We start from the raw sequence: 12,356 nt of genomic DNA, 5'->3' as shown, positions 1-12,356 counted from the left end.
TCTTGTGATTGATATTATTAAATTAAAATGGGGAATGAATAACAATGACAGTTATAACAATAACAATCATTAATTTTACATTTACACTACTAATGAACTAGTGTTTTGCATCAGTGCCAAAAAATAATACAGTACATTATACATTATATTATTTGTAAATTTTACCATTTGAGGAATAAATGCAAGTTTGTCTGCATCCTGCATTCACTGAAAACTGCCCACCAACAGAATATTTTTAATTATTCTGTTGTGAACGTGGACGTCCCAGTCTGTGCAGACAGGTAAACACAAGGCCACTGACATGGTCACTTTATTAAATGGGGTTACAGACTAACCCTGGCAGTAATGAATGCAGTCAATGTGGTAAATTGAATTGAGCATAGTTTCTCAGTCTCCAGTCAGCCGCGGTAGCCGCAGGGCCTCCTTGTTTTCCAGTCAGAGGCGCTTATCAAAATCCCAAACCCTCCAATGCCACACAACAGGTCAAATCAATTGGACAGAAGGACGTAATCCAGCATGGGAAATACATAATGGAGGCTAAAATCAGAATACACTTACGAAAGAAAAATATTGCCAAAGCAATCTGTTTCGTAGCTATAATACTTACTTTTTTTAGAATTGCAGAATAGCACACAAAACCAACAGCCAAACATAAAATATTATTACTGTGGAATATTTATCCAGTTGACTTGTTTTAGGACTGCGCCTGAGTATTTCTGTTGATTCTGTGGCAGGCAGGACTGCTGTCCATCACTTAAAATCTGGAAGGAGCTGCAATCCCATGGCCAGTAGGCAGTGCAGGAATGGATTTGTTTACAGCCTCAAGTCTACACCCTGCAGGCTTTCATCTTAAAAGGCAGTGATTTACAATTCACTGTTGTCTGGATTGCACTGCGGTCTTGTCTGTCTTACTGGGATATTTCCTATCTGGGGCTTCGATGGTGGCAGCACACAATTCAGAGGAAAAGAAATTAACTAAGCAGAAACATAAGGTGAAAAATCTATTGTGTGTGTGCAAAGGTGAGGAGGGAATTTCAGACAATCAATAAAAGTATAAAACATGGAAAAATTTTGTGTATGTTGATATGACTGTAAAGGCTGACGCAATCTGGTTCTCAGTGTGAGTGAATAGTAATAGAAGAAACAGAGCACCCCAGTAATTTAACATAAAAAATCTATGTATTATATATGGTGTAGGTTGCCAGCAGCTATAATTAGGACATTACATTGTGTAATACCCTTACAAGTAAATGATCTCCACAGCCATTTGTGGAGCTTAATGCTTTATCAGCTCACCATTCTGTAGATGGCTGATCAATTTCCCCAGGGACCATCTGGGCGTTCATTTCTCTCCCAGTAATGTAAGGATCAATGGCGGGATTTGTTAGCCCAGATTAAATGAAGGAAGGGTAATCAGAGAGGCAGTTAGCCTAGTCTGTGATCTTGATTGTGAATACTTGGATTACATTTAAAGCCTCGACACATGCACTTAACATATATATAGAAAGACCCTTGAGACACCATCAACACATAAAGACAACACAGTCATGCAGTGCAAAGCAGTCCATCGTACACATCGTGGGGGTTTTTGTTATTGATCCAAACTCCCTGTACACCTGTCTGAGCCAGTAAACTCCTGACAGCCAACTAAGAAGAAACAGCATATTATCCCCGTGTTTCACATTGCTGGCTCCCAGAGCAGTGTAGGATTGTTTTTACCATTTTATTGATCTCTTTGGACTACCACCTAGTTATTTCTCTTGCTTTTCAACTGCCTGTGAGATCCGAGAGGCTGCATGAGATTTCTGGTCCCAGGAGCAATTTTCCTACTTTGTGTCCTGCTTCAATACTGACTCCGAACAGCTGAAAAGGGATGAAACGTGAGTTCTGAAAGCCTGAAATTTTAGTATCTGGCCACATATTCATTAAGGGCAGTTTCACATTTAGGGAAATATGCTTATTCGCTTTCTTGCTGAGAGTTACATGAAAAGATTGATACAACTCTCATTCTGTTACATATGAATCTACGGTGTGAGATCAGCACAAAGACTGCAAGCAGGGGGAAACAGCTAGCCTCTGTTGTATCTCATTTGTTTAATCCATACAAAAACTTTAACTACATGATTATTATCATTATTATGTACCCGACTATTTCTTGGCCAGGCACAGTGACCTCCTCCGCTTCCAGTCTTTGTGCTAGGCTAAGTTAGCCATTTGTAGCTTTATATTACTGGCTGGCAATTTTCTATATTTTTCTTATTGTCTCATGTGCAGAGCCAAATCAACAATGAATTGATCCAAAGTATTGATTCGAAGTATTGTGTGTATTCAAAGGCTGATATATTGTATTCCTCTGTGCCATGTGTTGTCCAAAAACTATTCAAAACATGTCACTGAGCCAAACTGTTGCACTGGATGACATGGTTCCTTCAAACTTATGTACGGGTTCGGTCATTTGTTTAGAAATGGCTTCAAAGACTAATAACAGCATTTCATCAGCATCACATTTTCAGTGGCCAGAGAGTAGTTCTGGCAGACACGACTGTGCATGTGTGGGACTGTAGTTCAATATACAGTGCTTCTCTAGCTTGTTGAGCTACATATCATAACCTCTTTACTTTGTGCTACATTGTAAATTTGTCAAAGAACTTCAATACAAAGTCAAGAGGTTGTGTAGCACAGCAAGCTAGTGAAACGTGCAGTGGTGTCTGCCTAACACTGAACTACTCTTCAGAGACTGAAAAGATGATGGCTGTCATTTGTCTTTGGAGCTGTTCTAAATAAACTATTGTACCCATACTCTTTGAAGCAAAGGAACATGTCACCCAGTGCAATGCTGTGGTGCACTGACATGCTTTTAATAGCTTTTGGACAGAGGAATAACATATATCAGGCTTTGGATATGCACACAATACTAGGATCAATTAATTGTTGGTTTGGCTCTGTACATGAGATTTGTTGACAATAAGAAAAACATAGAAAATCACCAGTCATATCTTTTAAACAAAAAATATGAGAGTGGTATCAATCTTCTCATCTAACTCTCAGTAAGATGTCCCAAAATATCAAACTGTTTCTTTCAGCCATTGTTATTTTCCCCACTAGCTGCCTTCCTTGGTCATTTTGTAACGTTAAGAATCTGACTTTTTCTCATTTAATCATTGATACAAACCACTTTGCCCTTTTCTTCTTTACTTAACTAATTGACAAATTGACATTTAGTGTGTATTGTGTTAATTAACACAGTGGTTCTCAATCCTGTCCTCAGGACCCAGAGTGCTACTGGTTATCTATCTTACCAGGTGGTTAATTGCAGTTAATTACATTCACCAGGCAACACAGGTGTCAGTTAGTCCCTCATTAGATGGCTGGAGTAAAAATCAGCAGAGCTGTAAATCCACAGGATGGAAAACCGCTGCTTTGAAAAGAAATGAGGAAAAGAAACCTGAAAGTTTATTTCTCCTAAAACAAGTGGGTCAGTCAATGAGTTTGAGCACTTTTGAAACAGATTGAAGATATTCAATCGATAGAATTTCTCATTAATTTGATCTGTGCATTCATCTAACTTTCAAAGGATAGTGAGGTCACAACTGGCAGGGTTCACACAAACTAGAAATAATTAGCATAGCCTTTTGTGAAGTTTCATGGTGTTTGCACTGGCAGTTATGTATTAAATTGCCTGGTAATAATAGCCTCATGTGCACTCCCTGTGTCATTCATCTGTGACAAATAAGCTCGAGAGATTCAGTAGTCATATTTAATTTGTTGTCTCGATTCACTGAGGTGAATATTTTCCTACCATTTAATTTCATAACATTTCGTTATGCCACGCCCAAAATCTACTGCCAGAGTAACAAACAGCAGCAGGGCTGTTCTTCCTGCTATTGGTTGAATGACTGCAGTTCCCAAGCACAAGTCTTAATTGTGAATGAGACTACATAAACATTACTTTGTTGATCTGTAATGACAGTTGTAGTGGTTATAGTAGTCGTAATCATAATTACATATTACACAAATAAATAAGCCAAGAATATGTGCCAAGGACTACTAAGGGTCATCAGATTTTTATTCTAACCAAAGACTTAAAGCTGCATTAAGTCATTTTTTCTGGCCTCTTGGGGGCAGCAAATCAAGCTGAAGACATTGGACAAATGTTGACATATTATCACCTTATAAAGTTGTCATGGTAAATATTTTAGCAATCATTTCCCTATACATCATGCAGACACAGAGCAACGTTAATTAATTCTGGAGTCGTGATTGTTATTCACTCTCCTTTTAGTGCTGTTTTGGTCCCCACCAACTGAGGGAAATATGTTTGTTTTGCCACTAAATTCTCTACTATGTTCTCCAGTTGAACACTAACTTGGTCTGTCTGCTGTTTTCTGCTGGGCAGGCAGGATACAGTGGTTTTAACAGAGTTTATTTAGCTGAAAACAGCTACCTGCTGTAGCTGGAAACAGGGTTGATGACAGCAATTGGACCAAATCAAAACACGTAAGTTACGGACCATAAAACCAAACAATGAGATAAAAAGGATAAACTGGTGGTAACTACAGTCTGGTGATAATTCTTTGTGAGTTTGTCACTGTGAGCAACTCCTTTCACATTACACAATGTAATCTTATCCATTGTTAACATAAAATATTGATTAGTGCAGCTTTAAGCTGTTAATTTAGCAAAGTAGAAGAAAAATTAACTAATCAGGGACATCTCCTGGGTGTCACTCGTTGTAATTAAAGCTCAGGTTCTTCACAATCGGGTTGCCTATTCCTCTACATACTGTATATATTTCAAGACAAAATTATTATTACAGCTCACTATCACATACAATAGCTGTTCCCTAATTCCACTAATACGAATTCTATGAACGCTTTGAGGGTTAACACTGGAAATTGACAAAAAGTCAGTATTAAAAAAAAAAGCTTGATTTGTGAGTGTCTTGTCCCACAATCGAGTGCACAAAGGAAATAAAGAAGCAACTCGCCGCCCCAGATTTTTTTTTGTCTTGACTGCAAAAACATTATACTATGATAATTAGCATATAGTGAATACTGTGTATAGTTAGAATGTAGTATGGAACTGGGACATAGCTAATGTCTCAGTAGGCTTAAAAGATATAAGAAGCCTTGGGAGAAGCAATTCAAAGATAAAATAAACAGAAAGTTATGACAAAACTACTGAGCTAAACAGTAAAATATTAATATTAGTTAGTAATAAATTATGAAATTATGTGATATCTGCAGGCACAAACACAGCTCAAGAGATATATGTTCTCCTCCACAGATTATCTAACCTCTAAACCACTACTGGTCTTATAAAGACTTCAACAGCATTATTGCTGCTTTCATCGAAAAAGCACAGATATCCTTCAAAACATAGCCTTCTTTTTGAAGATACAATACTTGTTTTCTATAAAGTACAAATATGCAATTGAATGCTTTTGCTAGTTCATGGATGTACCAAGAGGGAAGCCCTAACCTTAACCCAATAGTAATGTTCTACTGAGCTCTTTTTGCCTTTACTGGAAAAGATGAGAAAAAAAAATATAATCAGTAACAGTCAGTCAGTCTGATTTGAAAGAAATGTTCTTCTTTCAAATTTATTCAGATATTAAGATTATGATAATGTTTCTCGATTGACTATTTTCCAATAAGTTTATTTAGCTCCATTTCTGTAACTACAATGACATTTTATCGCTGCTTGTTTTTAATGCCTCCAGTACTTTGCAGTCAGTCGCTGCCTTTGTGCACTTGGCTTGCATTCATCAACTGGTGCAGCCTCCAACCATTCAACGCCCACCTCGGAGCCAGTTGTCACTTTTTCATGGTTGTTATCTCTCAGTAATTCCAAAACAAGTGCATTTGTGCGAGACTGTATAAAGGACTGGGTTGTGTTGATTTAATGTGCACAATAAATTGGCTTTGTTTTTTGTTTAATTGCTCCTCTGAGACGTATATGGTGCAGAATTTAGCTTTAGTTACACGACTGCTGCTGAAATGATACAATATTCAGACTGTAACTCAAGATAATGAACAGTTAAAGTAATTATAAACACTGTTATACAGTGTTGTAATAGGGAAAGACGGCTAAATAAGGTTTATTTTATTTTTCATGCTCATTTCCATGCCATGTCCTTGTTGCCCTGTAAATACATTTCACATGTAAACAAAATGTTAAAAAAGATGTGACCCCGACTTACTTGCTTTAAATTTGCCAGTAATCATGAAATGATCACGATATGCTCGATATTTTTTGAGCTCAGTGTAGTTGCTCCCATGTCGTTCCATTAATGATTTGTTTATTGCTCTGTGGTCTGACTCCTCATCCTCTAATCACAGTCTCCATGTCCTCATTTACCAGGCATCGGTGGTAAAATAATTTCATTACACATGTTGCACATCCGCTTGTTATTACAGGGGGTCACCGGGTTTTGCTGCTCTCTGCGTGTGTGTGTGTGTGTGTGTGTGTGTGTGTGTGTGTGTGTTGTAGTGGTGTAAATTTTCAGAAATTTGAGTTTCCTTCTTTATCTTTGTTCAATGTCCAGCTTAAAGGATGAAGCTTTTGCTTTTTTTCTCCATTGTATAGTGGGTCACATGAAATTCACCATTTCATACACCCGAATTGTTTCAGCATCTCCCTTACAGGAATAGTTTGACATTTTGGGAAATACTGTACTGCTATTCACTTTCTTGCAAAAACTGTAGATGACAAAATAGATACCACTCATATCTGGACTGTAAATAAGGAGCTAGAGCCAGGAGACAACTAGCGTAGCATAAAGAATGGAAGCAGAGGCTAGCATGACATGTTATATCTTATTAAAAATTCAAAATGTATGGTGTCTCACAAATAGTTTGACATTTTGGGAAACACACACACACACACACACAAAATTAGATGACAAAATATATACCACTCTGTTTGTCTGAAGCCAGAGCCAGGAGACAGTTAGCTTAGCTCAGCCTAAAGAATGGAAGCAGAGGAAAATAGCTAGCAAGGAGAAAAAAATCCTATCAACACCTCTAAATCTCACTAATTAACACATGATAGTTATATTTTTATGGGGAGTTACATTCTGGCACTATTTCTTGGCTGAGTGCAGTGGCTTGCAGTCTTGGTTTTTGTATGTATTAAAGATGTGATGTATAATGTGTTAACTAGTGAGCTTTTAGGCGTGCTGATAGCCAGATTATTATTTTTTTTACCTTTAGACAGAGCCAGGCTAGCTGTTCCCCCCTGTTTCCACCTGCTGACTCTACCTTCATAATTGGCGTACAGATATATAGTCACATCATTATTTTCCAAAGAGTCAAACAATTCCTTTAAAAAGACTAAGTCCAGTGCAAACCCATGAAAATAATTTCTTCAGTCTACAGCATTCAGCTATCACATTGGACTTTTTACCAAGAAAAAAAAAAATCTAATAAACTAGACTGAACCAGCCATGTGTTGTGTATTTAGTTTGGAGCCTGACCTTTAAGCACATTTCTGACTGCCCAGATCATGGCGATACACAACCTGACTCAACCCCTGGACAGTAACAACAGCCGTGGCAGACTGAGCACATCGGCTGGAGGTGCTGCTGTTTGTTTAAAGGCGAGCTGTCACACATCCTAACATCTCCAGCCTTATGCAACCCCACTGTAGTACACAAGATCACCAGGAGGCTGCTCAGGCATCAGCCAGAGATAAGCCAGCACAAGACAAGCCTGTGTAAGGTATAGGGGTTTATATAACAATCCCAAATGTTACTACATTTGTTTGTGGGATACCCATCTTTCCACAACACTGATGTGCTCAAGTACATAATAGATAATACCAAAGGAGTGTGATTCCACTAATGTACACCCAGCGTCATCCCAGCTAGGGCTCACTTGACACAGAGCACCTTCGGCATGATGAAGTCAAGATGGCACAGTCGTTTTCTTCACAGCCTTGAAGTTGAGACCAAATGGTGTGCCTTCTGTCCCTGTTGTTTCTGCCTTTCTGCACAACTTCTGCGTGAGTACAGGCGACATTTATGATCTAAGCCAGATGATTGTGACTCGAGGCTTCGTCACCGCCAGGCTCTGGGACGGTGGAAGCAAGTCGTGTTGAGAAGAGGGACTGACCTGCAGTCTGTCACTTAGCCCCTTAGATGTTTCAAATTAGATTAATCTCTTACTTTACTTTTAAGTTACACCAGAAGTACTAATTTAGCTATTAAGCTGTAATTATATTTTTTTCACATGTATTTAAGAGCTGATATCTTCCATTGACTGTTCCATTCCATTGCACACTTTCGTTTAACTTACTGTATTCGGGTGAATAAATAGTCTAAATTTAATGATCAAATACTCTACTTTAGTTGGTCCACAATAAACATCAATACTGCATGCTATGAGTTAGTTTAACTTGGAATCTGACAAATGCATCTTGGGTTTTTCTTTGTGTTTAGTTTTTAAATTCATGGCTCTTGCCATAGTGATAAATATTTTTCCCAGCCTCATCCTCTTAATAATGAGCCTGCTGAAGAGAGTGGGTGAAGCAAACAGATTGGTATTAATGCAGGACATATTAGATTATTGCAAAAGTGACTTTTACTTCATAAGGCATAATTACTGTCATCCAGATCTGGCAGTGTGCGCTCCTCGTTTATGAAAGGGCTGTCACTCTCAAATTAAGTTTACAGTCTCCTCATCTGACCTTTTGAGTTACATTAAAAAAAGAAAATGGCATGTACTCAGTGTTTTAATCATTCTGAATATTAATACAGAGGAACAATATTTCCTGTTTATCAATCCAAAATTTCAAGATGCAAGTCACTTATTTTTATAGCCTTGCCGCTGTTGTTATTTGCAATCAGTCTGGAGAACATTCTACATTTTGGCTGCAGTCTGAAATGGTGCAGGCATGACCAGAATACTTAACTATTAACGACCTCATCATTAGCAAAATGGTTTGTAAAAGAAAAATGAAAGCAATATTTATTTGCTTAATTATGTTCTGCTGAATCAACTATCTAGCTCCATACTTCTCAGGACTTAACCTCGCTGGTTTTCTTTGTAGTTTTAATGAGGGGCTGATTTTCCACCTGGTGCACAAGGTTAATAACTAACATTAACAAGGGCTTTTACATTTTTATTGTCCTTTTCACATTGACCCACACAATATTTTGTTTGGTAAGATAACAACAGAAATAGATTTTGAAAACATGGATGATACACAAACAGGGAGCTGGCTCCTTGGAGAAAGATGAGGAAAAAAATCCCTTCATCATGTTAAAAGGATAAGGCTGGCGATTTTCTATATTTTTCTTAGTGTCAACATCATGTGCAAAGCTAAACCAACAATGAATTGATCTACTTACAAGTATATAATAAGTATTATAATACCAGGAATCACTGTTTCATTCTCCAGAGAGTGGTTCTTTGTAAGGCAGAGCTTGCATGGGAATGTGATTGTGTTTATAGAGCTTCACTGGTTGCTGATAGATATTGTAACCTCTTGACTTTGTGCTACATGGTAAATTTCTCAAAGTACCTCAATACAAAGTAAAAAGGTTGCAATATGTAGTACAACAAGCTAGCAAATCTCCATAAACAGAATCATGTTCCCACAAAGTGATGTCTGCCGTACTACAAACTATTCCCCTAAGACTGACAATGTGATTGATGTTATTAGTCTTTGGATCCATTTCTAAATAAACCACCGTAACCACACTTTGGGGTGAAGGAATATGTCACCCAGTGTAATGTGTGGCTCATATGAATATAAAATATTAGGCTTTGGATATACACACAGTACTTGTAAGTAGGATGCATTCATTGTTGGTTTGGCTCTGCACATGAAATGCATTGACAATAAGAAAAACAGAAAAAATCACCTGCCATATCCTTTAAGTCTTGTGGGATCTTAATCATGGGTGGGGATGGGTAATCATGCTTTAGTTGCTATGAGAGGACATTGTAGGAAAACAAATCAGTCAACATTTAACTGACACGTTCAGTACAAACATCTGAACATTTGTAGCAAAATGTATTTGCTGTTGCCAATTAGACACACAGGGTTGCTTGAAAGAATATGTTACAAGTGGTGTTTTTCTTGTGTGTTACCTAAAGATGCCTTGTTTTATTTTTGATGTATTAGATATTGTAATCCTAAATAGGATTGGCAAAAAAATTTTGTCCATTATTTCTCACGGCTCAGTCACTAACCTCTCCTGTCATTCTCCACCTGTCCAGCAGCTGCCCTCAGCGTGTTCCCGCCATCTCCTGTCACCCAATTCCCACACCCACCTGCTCATCTGTCTCTCATTCCCTCATTAGCCACTCAGTATTTACAGTTTACCAGCTCCTTTCCCTAGGCATTTGCAAGATCATGCATTGTGCTCTGTAGCTTTGACGTTCCAGCCCTCTGTTCCACTTATACCTGCCTGTGTGTTCATGAATCCTGCCTGCTTCCAGTTTTTGCCTGCCTGCTCCTTGTTTGGTTTTGTCTGCTAATTGACTGTCTGTTACTACCTTGATTATCGAGCTTTTTTAACTTCGTATGCCTTGTCTACCAGTCTTGCTTCTGGGTCCACACCTCTGCGTACAGAACACACACCAAAACAATCTGAAAAAGGAAACAAGGAATTTTATGTCTACTAGAGAGGAAAACACTTACAATTGTAGGTAAAAAAAAAAAAGGAAAAATCTTTAGTACCGCAGGAGGAGTAATCACCTCATCTATATCCAGTATGTTACCATGACAGATATTTCAGACATACAGGCAGTTCAACACAGATTTAATGAAAATACCACAGGCTCCAATAGACATTTCAACACACGGAGAAACTGGCATCATAAATCCAAACATAGATATAATTTCCACAAAAATACAAACATAAATAACAGAAAATATTATTGGCTTCTTATGTACCCTATTAGCCTACACGCAAAGGCTGTTTTAATTGATATTTTGGATTGAGTTGTTTCTAGGGGGAGAAACATGTTTGTGACAAAGCTGTCAAAGCTTTTGAGAATAAATAGTTTTTTGTTATTTAAATTCCCAAACCCTCATTTAAGCTCTGCATGTTGATTCAAAGGATTGTCTTGAAAAGAAAATAAGCTAATGGGAGGATTAATTCCTCTCATTTAATGTGATTATTATGTTTTTCCTTCTTTTTAATTGAAGTGTAACAGTAATTTTCAATCCATCAAATTGAGTTTTTTTATACTGCCCTTACAACTTAATGTAATTAAAGTTGCTTTACAACAGAATATGCTGAAACAAGGACAATGCATCAAACTGAGAGAGGAATCATTTGATGTTAGTATCACGAGAGCTGGAAGTGTGATGAATTATGGAGCAATAAAAAGTGTAAAGAGCTACAGACATTTTAGGTTATAGTTCATTTCTTCCTCAGCATGGTTGCCATAGATGCCAGAACTGTGTCTGTTCCTCTTTGGTCTCCGGTTCTGTCTTTACTGCTTCTATTTTGGTCTCACTCTCAGTCCAAAGTGTCAGGCGGCACAGGAGGGGAGTGGTATGCCCGTCTTTCACCACAGGGAGAGAAACGGAGTGTTAGGTTGTCTAGCCAGAACCCCATAGAGACGTTAGCCCCACAGGTACATGCTAATGAAGACAGTGGAATCAATATTCCTGCCATCCTCCCCACAGCGAGACACACACACACACACAGAGATCGTATTTCCATATTTGTGAGGACCTCCCATTGACTACACTTGGTCCCTAATCCTGCACTTGGAAGGTAAAGAAACAATGTCGCTTATAATGTTAAATACCATTAATTCAATATATTCACTTTGCTTTAAGGTGCCCTCTCTACCTCAGAATGCCTTTTGTTAACCATCAAAGCAACATGCATTGTTTTACATGCATGTAAACATCAGTAATGTTAAGGGAATAGTTTAACATGCTTTTTTGCTCACAGTTAGATGAAAAGATTGATACCACTCTCGGTCTATTACATATAGGTATATAGAGCCAGGCGACCATTAGCTTAGTTTACCGTAAAGACTTGAGGCTGGGAGAAACAGCTAGCCTGGCCATGTCGAAAGATCAAAAATCTGCTAACAGGCACCTCTGAAGTTCACTAATTAACACATTACATCTTGTAAAACCACAACTTGTCATCATTCGTAGGCAGATTCTGTTATCTTAGCTAAAGAGCAAGGCTAGCTGTTTCATCCTGCTTTTTTGCTAATCGAAGCTAACTATGTCCTGGCTTCATATTAAATAGACAAACATGAAAGTGGTGTTCATCTTCTCATCTAACTCTTGGCAAGAAAGCAAAAAAAAAAGCTTATTTCCAAAATGTCTAACTATTTCTTGAACCATATGAGCAATTAAAGAGGTTTTAGATTCAT

This window comes from Thunnus thynnus, chromosome 16 (assembly GCF_963924715.1).
Source record: "Thunnus thynnus chromosome 16, fThuThy2.1, whole genome shotgun sequence".
Classification (NCBI taxonomy): domain Eukaryota; kingdom Metazoa; phylum Chordata; class Actinopteri; order Scombriformes; family Scombridae; genus Thunnus; species Thunnus thynnus.
This window is presented reverse-complemented; position numbering follows the sequence as displayed.